This window comes from Fukomys damarensis, unplaced genomic scaffold, assembly GCF_012274545.1.
Source record: "Fukomys damarensis isolate Sample0158 unplaced genomic scaffold, DMR_v1.0_HiC HiC_scaffold_14, whole genome shotgun sequence".
NCBI classification, from domain to species: domain Eukaryota; kingdom Metazoa; phylum Chordata; class Mammalia; order Rodentia; family Bathyergidae; genus Fukomys; species Fukomys damarensis.
In genome coordinates this window covers 7,490,448-7,509,982 of record NW_022900926.1, presented here as the reverse complement: position 1 = coordinate 7,509,982, position 19,535 = coordinate 7,490,448, and the positions used below count along the sequence as shown (strand labels likewise).

General features: G+C 40.8%; 1 pseudogene; it reads right to left on the bottom strand.

Moving 5' to 3' along the window:
* Positions 1–14,914: 14,914 nt before the first annotated feature.
* On the bottom strand, positions 14,915–18,135 carry LOC104863393 (annotated as a pseudogene).
* Positions 18,136–19,535: the final 1,400 nt, after the last annotated feature.

Below are 19,535 nucleotides of genomic sequence, written 5' to 3'. Positions count from 1 at the left end.
ATATCTATATTTTTTGTATGTTTTTCTGAGCAGTTTCACAATCTGGAGTACTGTAACTAGATTACTGATTTTAAAAGCATACACACACACACACACACACATACACACATACACACACATTTCCAAATTACCTTCTAGCAATTGAAATTCACTGCCTCTACTGGGCATGAGGAACTGTTTTCCAAAACCTTCTCAATCATTTGAAGTTTCTTCCAAAGATATGAACATAAATAGATCCAGCTTTAATTCACATTTATTTAATTTGAAATAAGATTGAGTCCATATTCCATGAGCTGATTTTTATACTCCTAACTCAAAAACAAGAAAAATCTCAAGAGTTAAATCACCCTAGATTGGGAGAATATATTGTCTTCCCCAGCAAGTGTGCTAAGTTGTTTGGGGAGAAGTTGCTCTATCCAGCCTAGGTCAATTCTGAAGATCTGGCCTTCAAAATTTGATGATAAAAGCAAATTCACATAGGTAAAAAAGAAAATGATAACCTACCTCTGGGTAACTTCACAGAGCACTTACGAAGAACTTCATCATCTTGGAGGAACCAGTGGAGACCCCATAAAACGTTAAGACTTCAGACCTAGGCCTCCTTGGGAGCTATCCAGGGTACTGGATCAAAGCTCTGTTGGACACAAAAGACCAGAGCTCTCATTGTGTATGAATGTAACTTCTGTTGTGCTTCCCCCCGAATCTCCAAATCATTACAACATTTGACACAACTAAATTATAAAACCAACTAATTTTCTCAAACTATGTTGGAGGAGTTTTTGACTCACTTCTTTGCTTACTAACCCATTGATTATTCCAGTGACTGGTTAGTATTTGTTCCCCACATAGGCAACCTGCTTTCCTACCCAAGTACCAAAAGCAAATGCCTTACTACTGGCTGCCACTTTCAGTGGAAACTGACAACGATGCACTGTTCTCCTCAACTTATCAAGAAAATTTGAAGTACTTATGTAAATTTATAATGACCAGAAAAACTCCCGTTATCACATGGATCTTCTTTTCTTCCTATACCACAAAAGCGAACTATTTCCCCAAGAAGCCAAACACCAATATCATATTCTGTTCTTTTTTATCTACCCAATACATTATTATCTTCAAGATATCCTCCTCTGGTAATGTTAAGAATTATTCATTATATCATATTAATGTTCTCAAGTCCTTCCCTCTCCCATTAAAGACACGTTCTCTTCTTCTTAAAGTTGGATGGAAGGAATAAAATTACCAACTGTAGTGAGCCCACAGGTGAAATGAGGATTCAGAGTGTTTCAAGTATTGGGTAGCTCAAGAAACCTATGAGCTTGTAGAAATCTGAGTTTCACTCAACTACTCATTTGGTCCCAGAAGAGGATAAAGCACAGTATTTTGGTTAATGTATGCATAAGATAGAATGCCTTTCTTGGATTGTATTATGGGTCATTCCCAAAGAAGAGAGAAAAATAAAGACAGTATCTTTTGTCTACTCTTTATATGAAGAGTATAATATTTCCTTCTTGTAATAAGTCTGAGAGGACACATTTCTATTCTGTTATTCAGGAATCCTCCACAAGCCAGCACCTCACCTAGCCAAATCAAGGCAGAGCTCATCAATTTAAATGCCTCATCAACATATAACCCTTGTGAACCCCAGTCTTTGAAAAATGAAGAGGCAAAAAGTACAATCATAAATTTGAGAAACCCAGGAGTTTATAAGAAAATCCAGGATGAGCACAACTAGAGAAAAAAAAATCTCTAATTTGAATAATAGTGTGTCTATAGAAAGAATTATACTGATGCTGTGATGTAAGAAGAGATTAAGAATAAATATTAAAATTTCAGAGCACTTACAAAAGCAAACATTTCCCTAAAAGTGTTGCAAAATAACATTAAGAAACTTATAGCTGATAAAAGATGCAAGTAGATCCAACATAGGAGTATAAGAGACCCAATATAGGAAATTACATATTCAAACAACAAAAATCTTTTAAAGTATCAACAAGAAAGTCTACCAACTGAAAAGATAGAGCCAGCTTGCCAGAATGATTATGAGGAACAAAGAAGAAAACTGACATCACTAATCAGTAAGTTATTATAAGGACTTTTGACAAGTAACAGATCAGAAAATTTACTATGACAGTGGTGGGGGGTGAACCAGGGAACAGTGAAGTCCATCTATAAAAGCCATCAAAAGATTTCCCAAGATGCATGAGCCCAGGACAGAGACCAATTCAGATTGGAGATAGATGCTCAATTGATTCAGTGATGTGATGAAGTTTTAATTCTAAAAACTGCATGAATCTGAGTCAAAAGCCCATGTATTTTAAAGCTCTCTAACCACATTCTCATAGCTGTGTTGGGTTACAGTCAAAATTTAAATGACTTCCCATTTGTCAGACCCATAACCAGGTGCCAAGCACTATTATTTTTAAGAATACATTAAAAAGTTTAAAATTTCAAAAATAACTAAAATTCAGACTACATTAAAACAAGAGGAAAGTACGCAAAAACAGTAAAAGATGAGGACAATAAACTATAGTTAAATTGGGAGTCAACCTGTACGGAAATAACCCTGAATGGCCAGGTGATGCTGTGTTGTGAGAGGCTGCACTGCACATTGTAAGTGTTTAGCACTAGTGGCCAATCCTACCCTCTCCCGGGTGTGAGGATCACAGTTGTTACCAGGCATTAGTGACAAAACCATCTCTTGTTGGTAAAGATTTATCCTCATCATTTCTACCTGAAAAGAAAATATTAAACAATAATAACTTATAATCTGTATCATTCATTTGGAAGAACTGAATTAGTACATTTATATAACTGATGCTTTTGAAAAGCTTTAGTTTTTCAGTCAAATAAAAAACTCTTACTAATACACACTCAATTTCAACTCAGTGGTTTTCCGATGACTTGCTTTTGTTGGTAGAGGCCAACCCTTCAGTGCAGACAGATGAAGATGTGCACATGAGTGTTATTGCTTTGCTAAAGAATATTTTCCATGTACTGCCACTATTTTTTAGTTAAGAGATTGTCATATAAATAATTTTATATATTTAGAGACCATAAATATTTAGTTATTATATTTATTCTTATTTCAACTTGTTAAATCAATAAGATAACTTACAATACAGAGTTAACTGCTGGCTCTTGACATTATTTTTATCTTCAAAGGTATTATGTGCTCTTTCCAGTAAGAAAATGGTGTGTGTGTGTGTGTGTGTGTGTGTGTGTGTGTGCGTGTACTTTCTTTCTCCCTACTCCAAGCTCTTTCTCTCTATGGAGAATAATTGTTTATAGCTTGGTCTGAATTTTGCCAAAGTTTTTCTATGTACAAAGACAGAGATATCTGCCCAGCTCCCACACTGGAGAATTGTAAGAAACATTTAAATTGTTTTATCCTTTTCTTGTATATTGTTACTCTACTCAGATAAACACATAGCTTCCCAAAATAAATATATGCTCATCTTGGCTTTCCAAATTTCTCTTCAGGCTAAAAAACTAGTTACAAGTTCAAGAAAATGTTAACTGACATTGTGTTTGAAAAGCAATGTGGTGGTGATGGTTATTTTCCGTTTTCCTACTGTTGCACACAATATTCAAATGAAAATCTAAACAGTTCTAATATGAAAATACTAAAGGTTTTCTAAATACATGGGCATACTGCTAAGAAGGAGACTACCTACACTTTTAATAGAAAATGTTTCCCATTTTATTTAATGAAATATATTTGTAGCTTTCATATTAGAAATGATTGCTTAAACCTCCCAATAACATTTTCTGACCTGAGTTGTATATGCCAAAAGCATGAAGCCAAGAGCCATGGAGACGGTCCAAACCCAGACATTTACAGACAGCTCTTGTCAACACAGTGTTTCGTTTTGTTTTCCCCACACACATGCACCTCTAATAAACTTCACAAACACATGCTAATTCCCCGGAGCAGAATTAAGGCAGCACTCACATTCCCAGATTGCAGGAAAGGCAACATTTTCTGCTACTGCTACCCAGTGCTGACTCATAAAGTTTCTAAGAAAACAGGTACTATAATTCCATATCTTCTTTTCCACTCCCCTGCTTTTTCTCTCCTCCCTTCTAAATCTATTTAATAACCATTATCTTATCCTTCTTACATTTGTGTTTTCTTTTCTTCAAAGTCCAGCCTTCTGCAGACTCCTCGTCCAAAAAGTATTTCTCCTTCTTGACATTCCTGAAAAACTATGATCTATGTGATATTAATCCAGAATTACTGTGTACTGGGAATATAAATTGTCTTAAATGTTAACCGGATTTCTGTCTTGGTTCGATAATAAAGTCCTACAATAGACTGTATTGAAGTGCTTCATTGATTCTATCATTGTGTCAAACACATGGCTGAACATCAAGATTGTACTAAGCAAAGTATACATGAATGTTTAGAAAATACTGGTGCACAGCCCCTCAGAAGCACTTGTTTTCTCAAATATACATTCCTTATCTTTCTTTAGACTCAGTGCTTCTCCTTTATTTGAACAATTGACCCAACTCTCCCTTTACAAGTGCTGCAAATATTTGTTTTCATGTAATCACAGAAAGTCAACAAGAGACTGCGAGCAAGATGACAGGAGCAAAACTTCTCAGGCGACTTCAACGAACATCAGTTCATTTTTCTGGAGGGGTCTTTGGAGGATTTATGCTCTAATTGCAGCTCTCCGAAAAGTGCTATAGAAGAACATACCTACTTAATGAACCTGAATGATTTAGTTTCTGATTCTTTGCAATAATGACAACAGTTACTATCTCTGTTGGCTGAGCTGAAGATTCATGCAATACCATTTAATCAGTTTAACAATAACCCACAATCTTCAGACCAACTCATGCAATACCATTTAAAAGAGCTTCTCACAGTAATGGTCCAGAGTTAGCATTACTGCAGCCAAAAGCACCATTGTCCTCATCACATTGTTAGTAATCACTGTCAACTTTAGTCTGAGCTATCATTGGAACAATGTTCTCTGTACTTGGCATCCCCTGTAGTCCCCTAGTCTATTTTTTCTAAGAGCAATTCAGAATGTAATTTTCCTAGATGCCTATCTCAAAGATCTCTATAGTATCTCAGTTTAGTGTGCAGTATCCTGGGACAAACATCAAGTTGCTTAGCCAAAAGGTCTAGCACTTGCTTTAGGACTGCAACTTGAGTATTCAGAACTGAATATTTGGTTGTCTAATTTACAGAACACTTTTTATGTATGGGAATAGAACCAAAGGGATGAATTTCACACGTGACCAAGGTAGGAAAGGTTGAACGTACTTGTCCAAAAAAAATGAGAGGTGTAAAATAGCTTAGAAAAGGCAAAGAATAATTTGAATAACTATTTCATAATTGTATTACACTTATTTTCCATTCTAAGCAAAACAGTGAGAAAATGCTATGCCCAATAAAATTGTCATTTCCAATCCAAATAAAGACCAGAAATTTTCCCAATGCTTTCAAAATGGCTAAATCAATTAAAAAGATACAGCGTGGTGGAAGGAAATACTGATATTTTAAAAAATTTAACACTTAAGTTTCTAAAGAATTTTTTTCAAGTTTTTACAGGGTAAAATTTACAGAGTGAAAGATAGAAACTTTAAGTGTATGGTTCAACAAGTTTTTACTACATGTGTATATCTGCATAACCCTTCAAGATACTAAATGTTCTCATCACCCAGGAAGTTCTTTCCTGTCCTCTTGAATTCAGTCCCTGCCTCCCATAAACAACTTTTTAGATTTCCATTACCACTGAGTACACCTGCTGCTTCTTGAACTTAATGTAAATAGCACCATACGGTTAGTTCTTATGGATTAGATCTAAAACACTACACACCCCAAAAGTCTTATGTGTTCAGAGATGGGCTTTGGGAAGGTGACTGGATCATGACAGCACTATATTCATCAGTGGATTATTTCTCTGATGAGTTCAAAGATAAATGTGTTTTAGGAGCTGGAACCTGGTTGCAAGAGGTGGGTCATTAGGAACATGACTTGGAAGGTGTGTTCTTATACAAGCTCTTTCTCTGTCTCTCTCTGTCTCTCTCTCTCTCTCTCTCTCTCTCTGTCTCTCTCTCTCTCTCTCTCTTCCTGGCTGCCAAAGGTCAAGTATCTTTCTTCTGTCTTACCCTTCTGCTACCATGGAGCCAGCCAACCATGAACTAAATCCTCTGAAACTGTAAGCCAAAATAAACCTCTCCTGTTGAAATTGTGTATATCAGACATTCTGTCTCAGCATTAGAGAAGTACTAACATGCTACTCCACATGAGCATTTTTAAATATGGCATGAAAAGAAGTCAGACTATTTCAAGTAACTATATTATGGCAATGTTATAATATTATGTGAATTATAACACATGATCTATCACAACTATATTTTTCATTAGTATTTGTTCCACATTGCCCCAAATTATCCCATACATTATTTCTTAGTCTGTTATTTGCATTAAGACAAGAGGAGTTAAACTAGTGAGAGTTAATAAAATGTGCCACCTGGGAATAAACAGCAGCAATTTATCTTCATTCTTGCAGAATATGTGAATTGTGGTAGACACTTTGAACACTACCTAACTGTGTAATTATCCAGCTATAGCAACTAAAGAAATAACAGATATGAGAGTAAATGAACAGCATGCAAATTCAGATGAAGCCAGGATGGGGTAAGGACGGGGAACGAAGCCAATAGGGGAATGAAATAGGGAAGTTGGTTTGGGTAAACTCACCCAGGGAGGAGAACAGTCTGGTGCAAAAGTCCTGGAAGAGCTTCCTATATTTGCTCCCGACATGTGGCTTTCTCCTTCTCAAAAATGAAGGCAACTAAGAAGTCCTTGCAGAAAAGGGAAGAAAAATAGCAAGAAGTCCAGCTATCAGAGCGATCTTATCAGAAGGACTGCTGTAAGTAAGGAGTATGTGAATAATGGTCAGAACACCGATGAAGAGCTTGGGAGGATGAAGTCCAAAAAGCAGACTCTAAACTTGAAGCAGAGGATAGCCCTCTCATCAAGAATACTAAGTTTCCAGCTTCTAGGACAGCAGACACCACTCCTTACTCCTCTACACCCACACTTCCTTGCATTAATCAATTAACTATGCATCATGTGCCCTCGATGAGAAGAAGACATTCTGGCAGAATGTTAGAATTCTTATATTTCCTGCTCCTTATACATACCACATTGTATGCTTGCCCTACCTGTTAAATTTGGTTACTGTGGCTCATACCAGTGCCACCTACCAAGGGTAGCAAGCTGTGTTTTGTAGGAGCTATTTCCAGGAGCTTTTGCATATGTGTTTAAATGAAGGTTGTGGGGGTGGAGAGAAATGGGCATTAGAAGTGGTGGTGGGTGAACAATGGATTAGGCTAAAAGGGATCTTGCTCAACAAGCAACCTGGGAAACCTCACGGGAAGATTATGACTGTCAAACATGGTGCATAAATTTGGTTCAGTTATACTTTAGGACATTTTAGAATTACAAAAGCTTTACTAGCCTAAACTTCTCTAAGGTAAGACAGGAAAATAAACACAAATATTCCTTGCTTCTAACTCATCATTAATTATAGCAAGTTCCAAAACTGTAACTATCTGTAAGTCTAACTTAGAGCTGGAAGTACTTCTTACCGATTTTCTAATTTACTCACAAAAGGTTTAATTCAATGTTTCAAAAATCATCATAATAGAATATAAATTGAGCACTTGTTTAGAACAATTATTATTGAAAATATCTGAAACGTTGTTATACATACAATGAATAAAACTTTCAAAATGTTTTAAATGTGGTTTCACTGTTCTTCAAATTTTTCTTCGCACAGACACTTTGTTGTTTCTTGCTGCCCACTTTTGCAACTAAAAGACAAATATTCTATATTCAGAAGTTTTTTATTCGAGAGAAATGAGGACAATCTTGGTTTGACCCTTTTATTTTAGCAAACTTTATGGTACAAAATGAAAATTCCAAAACTGCCACATGAGGGGAGATGGATTTGGAGATGGTTTTGCCCCTTCCTTTCTCAGAGGTACATCACAAGGATTCACAAAGCATCCAGTAAAAGCATTTTTAAATTAAATAACTCATTTTATTAAAGCAAATTTCACCATCCACTGACAGAGATGCTTAGCCACAAACACTTCACTGTTTATTTGTTTGAGATGGGTATTAAAGTTTTCACCTTCTTGGAAACTGAGCTATATACAGCAGGAAAGCTGCTTTCTGTGAAACAAGCATGATACGAAGTTTATAAGAAAGACATTTTCAGAACTTAGTGCATGGTAGCAGAATTTACACCAGCATGGAACTGTGTTTATTTATTGTTCAGAGTGTGTACTGCACTATAACTGATCTCTCCTCCATCAGAAAGAACTGTCTCTGTTCTTCACAGATGCACAGCTTTCAGAGAGGTAGCTGCTCCTTGGGACCGTTCAGAAGACTCCAGTGTGCAAACAAACAGCCATTTGTTCCCACAAACCAACACCCACGCACCATTCCAACCCTCGAGGCAGCCTCTTTTAGGAACGCCTCTCAGCGTAGCTGTCATCTAAACAACCCATCAAAGATTTAGTACTCTCCAAATTTTAGATAATCTAAACTGAAATTCCACATGATTAATACTTGGTGCACTAGGATATAGGAACAAAAATTGATGAGCCCCAGAAATCCATTCACTTACTGACTTGGTAATCTCTATGACTTTGGCAGAGAACTTCAGTGTCTTAACCCAGTCAAAGAGAGACAAATAAATTTAAAGTATAAGATTCTTGCTGCTTTCTGCTAAAGTTCAAATCCTCAGGATGAGATACAGTCCAGACATCTAAAATGCCAACAAAAGCAATTACACTGGTGATCCAGACTGAATCTAATGATTGTCTACTCTGCTATTAGTCAGGGGCTCTGTGTGTGTGTGTGTTTGAGTGTGTGCCTCTGCGCAAATGAACACATTTAATACACTCATGAAGTCAGAAACAAATACTATAGTACTTACAGGCCGATTCTCATGTGAGTATGTCCAATTTGTACACCAAAAACTTAACAGCAATGATCAGGTAAAAGATACTTGATTCAGAATTTTGAAAGTATAAAATCAGAAAAAAATATTTTACTGTGCTAGTTACTTAAGAAGAAAATATTAAAACACTGTTTCAAAGCTCCACAGTGGAGTTCTGATTTTTCCTCTCACAGAAAACCTAGTACAATATTCCTCACAGCATGTGACTGATAGGTTAGTCTTGCTGCCCTTTTCCATTGTTTGGCGAAGCCTCTTCACTTCCCTGCACGAGAAGGAGCGGTGGACTGACTGCTTTACGAGATATCTCCTGCACAATGCTTGTCCATGAAGCTGTCCACAGCCCGCCGTCAGTAGAGCCTTACCTCTTACTTTATGTGTGTGCAATATCATTTCCTCCTTTAAGTTGTAAAATTCCTCATTTTTCTGACAATGGCTGGCTGTGTCAGCCCTGTCTCTGTCCCCTCGAGGATGTGGAAATGGGAGATCACTTACATTAGCGCACTTGTTTGCGTTATGAGATGGAGGTAAACACTAGTGACAGCTAGTGACAACCAGATGTGAATAGCACAAAACTTCTATTCTTCTGGCACCTAGGTCATCGGACTTATGCTGGTATCTCATAAAGTCATTGTCAAGCTGTGAGCTTAATATCATTTAGGCAGTAGTTGTAAAGTTAAAATAAGAAAGTGATGTTCAACTAGAACCATTCTGGGAGAACTTTTAATTCTATTCTATTTCCATCTTTGTTTTTATACATGACAACAGAGCCTAATGCCTAGATCTTGCTTTGAATTATGATTATATTCTAAAGAATATTCACTTTTAGACTGAAAAATGTACAACATACTATAAAATATTTGATCATGGTGAAGCCTGTTTTTACAGCTGAAGCCAATAGTCACATTAATACGAAGAAAGTGTCCTGATGTTATATTAGGCTGAAGTCCTTCGCCCACATGGCTATTACCAAGCTGTCTTTATCCACCATGAAGAACAGACCTTCAACTGTATTTTTAAAGAAACTATCATCTTATGAACCTGCATCTCTATGTTTTGTTTTAAATGTCTAAAAAATAACCTTGACCCCTATAAATCAACTAATTTCCTGATCCAATTATAAATTTGTGACCCCGAACTTACTTCTGTAAGAGATCATGGTAGATTAACTCTGGATCTCAGCAGTGGAGGGGATTGTCATAGTCAGGTTTCAGGATATATTTTCATGGTGACGATTGAATTGACGGAGCAGGTTGGAAAAATGATATACACAAAAGAAAATAATCAAAGATGGCACCTTGTATTGCAGATGGACTGATTTTCTAATTTACTGAGATGATGAAAGCTTGACAGACAACAGATTTTCAGGAGAAAGCAGTCAATCCCCTTTGGCCATGTCCAGTTTGATATGTCTGTTGTTCCTCTAGAGAGAAGTTGAAGACCAGCAGCGGAATAGCAGATTTTTGGCTCAAAGAAGAGACCTAGACGCTACACACATATTTTGAACGATACATGGTTAAAGTTTGAAGGCTCAAGAAAGAATGAGATCTCACAGTCAGGAAGGCAGGTGGCACAGCCCAGTCCTGGCCACCGACAAGCAGGACCTGAGGACAGAAGGGGGAGCCAGGAAAGGTTTCTGAGGAGAAACACAAGGGAAGAGAACCAGGAATATCAGAAGCTTGTGGAGAAAGTTGTTTTCAAAAGATGGTTCCTTTTTAGGTGCTTCTTGGTAGTGAAAGAAAATGATAATAGCTTGGAGGGGTGGCACAGGTAAATAATTCCAGCATTTTGAAAGGCTGATGCAGGAGCATCACAAGTTCTAGCCCAGCCTGGGCAACTCAGCAACTCAGCGAAACTCTGTCTCAGAATAAAAAGCAATCAAAGCCTGGGTATGTACCTCAGTGGGAAAGCCCTGGATTTAATTTCCAGTACCACAAAACAACAACAAGAACAATAACATAATAAATAAGAAATCTGTCTCTTAAAGAAATACCTTTCAAATTCTTTCTATACTTTTACAGTGCTATGAGATAGATTGTGAAGTAAAAGATTCTTTAGTTTGAAGAAACAGCATTCTTAAAATATTTAGGTGAAAAAAATGTAAAACATATCTACTTTATGAAGAAATTTTGCACTACCCTAAATTGATTGATTGATTGACTGACTGATTGATTTTTTGAGACAACTTCTTATTGTATAGTTGAGGCTGGCCTTGAGCTCATTATTTAGCCAGGCTGGTCTCGAACACACTGTGATTCTCCTGCCTCAGCCTCCCAAGTGATAGGATTACAGGCAAGTTCTACCATGCCCAGTGTTGCACTACTCCGAAAGGAATATTTCAAATATCATTAAAACTGCTGATATTCCAGCAAGAAAATCTGACCAACTTGTCTCTGCTTTGATTAATGTTTGGAAATATAAGCCAAGAAGGAATAACAACAATTTTTTTTAAAATGCCTTGGAATGAGTTGCAGAGAGAATGGAAGGTACAAAAGTGGAGAGAGCGGGAACGGGTTCACTTTTCGAGCAGTTTTGTGGTTAAGGAGGAAAGAAAAGGAGATCGGAGCTAGAGAATGTGAAATGCCTTGGAATGAGTTGCAGAGAGAATGGAAGGTACAGAAGTGGAGAGAGCGGAACGGGCTCACTTTTCGAGCAGTTTTGTGGTTAAGGAGGAAAGAAAAGGAGATCGGAGCTAGAGAATGTGAGGTCAAGAGATGGGTTTTGTTTTTGTTTTTGAAAGACAGCCCATGCTGAGATGCGTGTGGGCTGTTCCTGAAGAGGCAGGACCTGGGGTGCAGGTGAGGGGAGCGAGTAATTGCAGCCTTTGTGCAGAAGGGAGCTGAGGGGAGCTGGCCTAGAAGCGGATGCAATCCCTGGTTCAGAACAGCACAGGGCCTGAAGACACAGGGGCAGCTGCAGGCAGCTTTGCAGAAGCAGGGTGGAGAGTGACCCGGTACTTCCACGGATGCGCAGGTTCTCACTGGGACTGCTCGGCCAGGCCTCCCATGGACGCCAAAGGGGAGGGCTGGGTGGAGAGGAAGGAGAAAAGGAGAGAAGGAGTAGAGAAGCACTCTGAGCTCCTAGGAATGTTGAACGTCTCTTCCAGGTTTAATGTGAGTCCAGCGTGAGTACTTGGATGATTCTTCCCCTTCCCCATTGAGTTTATTGGTACAGTTAAAGCAAACAATACAGTTACATTCATCATTGGGGTCTTGTACCTAAGGGACATGATATGTCTTGGTTCTTGTTTTTTCCCCATACACCTGCCCTCCCTGGATGCTTTTAGCCAAGTTTTCCTGCCCATCTGCAGTAGAAAGAAAGCAAAAAGCATGTTAAATCTGCCCTGAGTTTTGTCACCTAGACATCCCACAGCTGTGCCACTACCTCCAAGAGAAATAATGACAGCGAGATCTTAGAGAAGCAAGGAGCCCACACCTGAGTATCTGATAACTGACTTTCTTTTCTCTCTATTATCACTCATATATTTTCTAAAAATAGTAAAAAGTCTGGCTCAGATTTTAAAACTAAACAAACTGGTCCACACGGCCTTGAGCCTTCTTCCAATTCGAACTCTGACTCAAGTTATTTGAGCACAGACTTTGAATATCAAGATAAATAGCCTATATACTCCAGCTAAACCATTTAGAACACATATCATATAGATCAATTGAAGAATGCATTTATAAATAGAACTGTTTATACAACCCAGAGTGGAAGGAAGAAGCTACAAGAATGCCAAAAAAGATAATACACAAGCAATTAGAGCAGACTCAGTAAGGGGAGAGAAGAGGGAGACCAAAGCTGTGTCTAAAAAAATGCCAAAACAAACAGCCGATAAGTGAAACCTCCAGTCAATCAGGGGGATGTTTTGTCTACAGGGAACCTCGCAACTGACCTGACTGATTTCTTCTTCTAGTTGAATTGACTGAATTGGGTGGTTGTTTGGGAAGCACGTTGACACACACACAATGAAAGAGTCCAAGAGGAAGCAAAAGAAAGGATGCATTTGAGGGGAAAGCGTCCTTGGGACCTCTGCGTGACGGATGGTGAGATTTAACAGGGTTGAAATAGAAATAAGAGCAAATCTTGAGGAGAGGATGAGCCCGGTTACATAAATATGAACTAGGGATGTAAGATACAGGAACGTAGTTTCCAGAATTTTAGGAGACTTATATTTGACACAACAGAAATGTTTTTAGACTGAACAGATGAGTTAAGAGATGCTGAAGGGTCACCTTTCTGCCTCACGTTGACCCCGCTGCATCTTCACAGGATGTTTCAATAAAGTGAAAACTATCCTGCGAAGTCATGATTTCATTTACCATTCCAGCAATGTTTATTTCCCCACGCTTTGTAGTATTTGTGAGTATGCTAACCCAGCCACCAGGAAATATGAATACAAAAATGTGTAGGTGAGAAGTCATTTGACAAACTAGCTTGAGGTTTGAAGAAATACCTCACAAATTTTTTAAGGGCAAGGTAACTCATAAGAAGGCAGTTTCTATTTGGAAAACGCAGGCAGTCATATTACGTTTTAAAATATATTTTGTCTCGGAAGTGGCAAATTAATAACTCCCTAGGTCATGAGACCAATGGGAGAATGGAAAAAAGACACTCAATGCAGTATAATAATGCAAGAGTAAGTACTCTTTTATTTTTTTTGGGGGGGTTGGGTACCAGGGATCGAACTCAGGTCCTTGCATAAGTACTCTTTTATGACTTCAGTATTTATAAGTAGATGAGGTGAAGCACACATAATGCACTCCTTTTGAAAATGCATAACTATGAGACCAGAAAAGTGTAATGTAACCGAGACAAAGATTTACCAAAACACCCCAGATGTACCATCGAACTGACACACGCCACGGAGGCCAACCCTATACTGAGTCTTTGCTGTTGTTCCTAGTTTCATTTCTTGATTCTCTTATAATGACTTGACTTAACATTATTTTACAAAGATTATAGGAAATAACTTGACAGCAGACATAAATACGCTCGACCACGAAATCATTTCCTGACAGCGTTCCCTGACCTCTGCCTCCTCCGGACGGGTCCTGTCCAGTTCTGCGGTTCTGCCCACATGGGGCCCAGAACACAGCTGCTTTCAGAATCCCCTGCTGTCGGGATGCAAGAGCGCTGTCTGGGAGACACAGACTTCGGCACCTGTCTGTAATCTTCCATAAGTCATCTACATTTTCTGTGGGGCTTCAGACAAACAACAATGGGGTTAAATGAGGCGACATACAGAAAGAACCCAACACTTGTCTGACTTTATAGTTATTTCACTGTCCGATAGATCATGATAAATTGAAAATCAGTTTCACAATCTATTCCACCAAGATGGAAATGTTTTCCTCTAATTGGAAATTATTTTGTTAAATGTATTAACAAGAAATCTCCAAACATTTTATCTGAAAATTCATACATGTTTACTCATGGAAGCTGAAGTTCAACTCTATCTTGATTCCAAAAGAAAAGAAGGAAAAGAAAAGATAAAAATGTAATTATGCAGCTCTCTCATGGAATTGGTTATATTTATCATCAAACATTATAAAAAGATTACTATTATTATGAGATCCCCAAAGAAATTTTATATAGCATCTATACATTATTTGAATCTTCAAAATTTGAATCCAAGTGGTCACTGCAGTTTCAATATTCTTACCAAATACAAAATAAATGACCTAAATGCTTAAATTTAAACATTAAGTAATAGAATATTCAAATAAATAATCACTTTAACAAAAACAACTTATTGCAAATAGTGAGCCTATCATTTTAAGAAAGAAAAGACAAAACTGCTGTTTTTTTTACAATGTTAGACTTTTTACAAATGTTTAAATGTAACGTATAACATAGTATTTTCAAGTGAATTTTAATGTTTTAAATGAAGAAGTGTTTTCTTTTTTGAAAGATTTTCTGAGCCTCATTTCAATCCCTTGTTTTCTATTTTACTCCGTAGGTGAGCTGTGGTAGTGCTCTCGAGCGGGCTCACATACAGGCAGCCAGCCTGAGCCCAGGGCGGTTCTTTGCAAAGGACACAGGGCAGGTGAGGGTTCCTCTCTGCTTCAGATGCACCCATTCCGTCTCCAAATCCATTTCCTGACTCAATACAAGACCCTTCAAATCACATTTCTTCTTGCAGGAAAGCTGGCTTGGACACAGGGAAGCGGGGATGGAGGGGCAGTAGGAGGGGTCCTGGTAAGCAGACTTGGGAGAACCCTCGGACTGCCCGCACGCAGTAAAGAACTCTTGGGCCTGGAAGAAACGGTGCACTGCAGGTTCTCCCCTCTAGGAGCCGAACCAAGGGGACAGAAGCAAACGGCAGCTCCGTCGGCCTACCCACCTCCAACTTTCATTTATAATTAGAAGGTAACTTAGAAAATCTATGCTGTTTACAAACACCACACTGCAAGAAGCAGGGAAAGTGAACTGCAGCACACAGAATGGAAGGGATCTGGGGAATTGGCAGTCCCTTTCACCATTGCTTTCCCATTGCCGCCCTTCCGTTTCTGGCAGGGAGAGCAGAGGAGTCACTCTCTCGGGCCCGGTTGCCCATCTACTCTTGCAGAGGTGGCTGGGGTGTGACTGCTGCCTTTGCATCACCGGGCGGTGCAGTTCCGGCCCGCAGTCCTCACTCAGAGGGTGTGGGACTCGCGGAGCCTGGGACTGCCCAGCCACACGACTGCCTGGAATGGCGGGTCAGGGTCCGGCCTCGACTGCAGCTCGGTGGATGTTGTCGGGGCCCAGGGGTCCTCCTCCAGGCCAGGGAACCTGACGTCCAACAGGATCTTTCTCGGGCTGTCATTCATTGTGTCTAGAACCAAGTCTTCTGTCAGAACACAGTTGGCTGAAAGGCTGGAGATCTGTGGTTCTGGGGACCCTAACATGGGGACTTCCAGATCTGAGGAGCAAGAGCTGCTAAAAGGGTCAAAGGCAAGTCAAAGGGTTTTGAATTGAGGAGCTCGGAAGTGAGTCAAAAAGGGGAATGCTTTTCAGTGATGTGGTGCTCACATCCACTGGCCCTAGGGCATCAGGTAAGGGGCCAAAGGTGCCCTGCAGGGTTTGTACCAGGCTGAAATCCAGGCGCCTCACTTTGGCGGGTGGTGTGAGCCTCCAGGGTTCAGGGGTTTGGGGAGGAGAGATTTACTTGAGGTGGAGATGGGCAGCGCCTCCTTAAAGGGTGTCTTGAAAGGTCCTCCCTCCTCCTTGGGCAGCCAAGCTTTGGGGCAGACTCTGCCAGGAGGCAGAGAGATGCTGTATGGCTTGCCCGAGTGTGCTGGGTCCCTCCAAGAAGACAAGCTCGGGCTGATCTCCCTTCTTTCTCTCTGTTAAGTCACAAGCATTTCTGAGATACGCCGTGCTGGGGACTTGAGCTCACTGTAGGACTTCTTGGGCCATGGGGTGGGACAGCAGGAATCCTTCCAGGCACGAGATGACTCTTATTTGAAAGATGGGCGTGGAGAGGGCCACTCCTCCAAGGGAAGGCTCTCCACTTCGGTGGGTCTCACTAAGGGGTGCATGACCTTCCCAGGCTGGGTTCCTTCTTCCGTGATGAACTGAACCAGAAGAAAAGATAACAGCCCTTCTCCTCCTTCACTGGTCCAGCAGCGGGAAGAGGGGCTATGCCCTCATCCACCAGCAGTACCTTGGGGGCAATGCAGACTCGCTGGCTGTGGTAGGCTAGCTCTGTGGGCTGAATACCAGGAACTGGTTCACTGGGAACTGGGTGGGCACCAGGTAGAAGGCAGCAGCGGCTTCATCTTCTGCCATGCGCCCAGAGGGGTTCAGTTTTGGTGGTCACATTCTAGCAGAGCTCAGCATTCCGCTGCTTCTGCTGTTTAAACACCTGATCCAGAGTCAGGAGTCTGTTTGCACCGGGGTGAATGCTCAAAAGGAGACCTTGCCTTTGGCAGATGTCTCCTGAACAAACATGTCACAGAGGGAGAGGCTGTGGCGAATTGGATTCTTCCAGCCTGGCTTGACAAGGTGCTTAAAATGGGGAAGCGAGCCTTCGATCCAAGTGCAGATGTCCTGCAAGGTCCTGGGCTTCCTCTCGGTGCTGTTGATGGTGAACTGTGCCATCGCCACGGAAGAATAGGGCGGCCTCTCACACAGAGTCCACACAGTGTTGATGCTCCCGAGCACTCCTCCACCTTGACCTGACTCTGCTCCAGGTCACAGTTCTTCTCCTCCACTTTCTGCCTGACGCTGCAGGAGTCCAGTCCATCAGAACTCATCTTCCCGAGCCACTGAAGGTCAGTCGGTCTGCTGTCCAGAGTGCAGCCCACTGCCTCACCACTGGCACAGCTCTCCCGCCAGTGCCCCGGAGGAACATTCACATCCCTAGCTACAGGCTTCGGTCCCGTCTTCTCGGTGAACATTTCTGTACTCTTGGAATCTCTGCTGTTTTGGGCTTGTGGCTGCGGTCCTGGAGACCAAGCTGGGGCTGCCCCACAGCTGATGAGGATGAATGTGTTGGGCCCACTGCTACCACTCTCCTTCCTTTGGCGGTCAGTACTGTGATGATGCTCTGGTATCAGCACTGCTAGGGATGGCCACCACTTGTGAGTGGGGCATGGTAGGATGATTAATAATCTTGATCCCATCTGGAAACTCGCAAGAGCTGGATTCTGCCACCTTGGAGACTGGTGCTTGACTAAGCGCCTTTAGGGCAGGGGGTTTCTTAGCTTTCTCTTCATATGTTTCAACTGGAGCATTTTGAACAAGAAGGGCCAGCCTCCGGCTTTTGAGAAGCAGTGGCCAGTGGGGGCTTGTTTTCATTCTGAACCTGTGCTTTCACTCTCCAATGAGAATCACAAACATGGACCCTCAGACCCCAGCGACGACGCTGCCCAGGCCCCAACGCGGTGCTGGAGCAGGTGGACGGGAGCCCGGTGGGGAGGGGGCTTGGCGGGCCGGGTGGATGGGCGGGCGCTGGAGCTCTCGGTTTGCTCCACTGCTTTTCTCAGTCCCTTATTTTCTGAAGTATTGATCTCAAGTAACATCTGCTGCCTGTCAATGTTTGTTTGGAATAAAAAATGTTCCAAGTTTATTTTTGAAAACGCTGGGAATAAGTTGAACAGAGTAATAGGTGTTAAATAAAAAGCTGCTAATCCTGGAAAAGAGGAGTTGTCTGTGTTCAGGGAGAAAGAAAAGACTGAAAATTACAAAAATAAATCTCTTTATCAATTGAAAAAGCAAGAAGAACAGCAAAAAAAACTTCAAAACCCACCATGATCCTAATTAAAAAAGTAAAGCTTCATCAAAGAATAGGGTGGATTTCTTATTTCATTATTCAGGTAAGAAAGTTCAAAGCTAGACGAAATTTTTGAAACTTGTCTCTTTTATGATTAAACACGAGGATACTTTGGCTAAACTATTCTAGTACAGAAAGCCTAGGTGTTGGGCAATGGGGTCTTTAAAAAAATGTTAATGCCAAAATATATACCCTTCCAAATGATCTGTGAATTTCAGCCAGATTTGGAAAAGCCACCAGAAGCATCCAGACGACAGGCACTAAGCAGCAGCAAAATCCCTCCGCCCCAATTCGAATCTGCGCCACCCCACACACGGGAGGCTAAGACCTTGAACGCCGTATCATGGAGTTCTGCGTACGCACTGATCGGGCCACAGTAACAAACAGTGGTCTAATTTCCCCATGAAACATCCGATGACTAGTCCCTCCGGGACGAAGGTGGAATGCGGGGGACTTGAGGTACCTGCCAGAATGGAGAGGGGAGCAGAATAAAGGCAAAACGGAAATGAAGAGGCCCAAACTCCCTTTTCTGGGGGGCAGTAAATGTAAGACTCATTGATGGCCCGGTGGGCAATGTGGAAGGGAGCAGGAATTAGCTGTGCGATTGGTATTCCACCAAAAGATCCTCCAGTGGTTTAGGGATAAACAGCCAGAGATGAGTGCGTCTCATAAAGTGTTCAAAATAGATCAGGTCAGGAAACAATCTTCCTGATCTGTGAATGACGAAATGAAGGATCGCCCAAAGATGCCTCCAGAAAACCAGCCCGTGACCCATGCAAGAGACCATCACAGAAAAACTTGCCACAAAGCAGGCCTCGAGGAAGGGATGGGAAGAGCAAGTGTCCTGCCTCTCAGTGAGTCCTCTCAATGCCGGGATAAAAAGGGGCCCCGGAAAGGAAATGAAGAAGTGAAGGAACAACCCCCACTGGGAACAACCCACCATTGTCCAGGGCTCGGAGTTAATTTTCAGTTTGTGAAGAAAAAAAACACTGAATTGCATTGGATTCTATTCAATTTTTATAACTTAAATTTAGCTACAGGTTCCATTAGTGATGTCATTGACAGGTGGGACATTTGTCTTCCCATTGTCAAAAGTAAATTTTGGGGGGGAAAGAAAACTACTTCATTTTGGTGCCCTCAACTTCAGAGAGTTCAATATCGGTTACTTTAGTCGGTCGGTCAAATTTAATTACACTTCCCCAGATTTACTCTTTAATTCAAGTGTATGTAAAGGATTGTTGGCTAAATCTTGACTATCTCCCCTAAAGCAGCTAATAAGA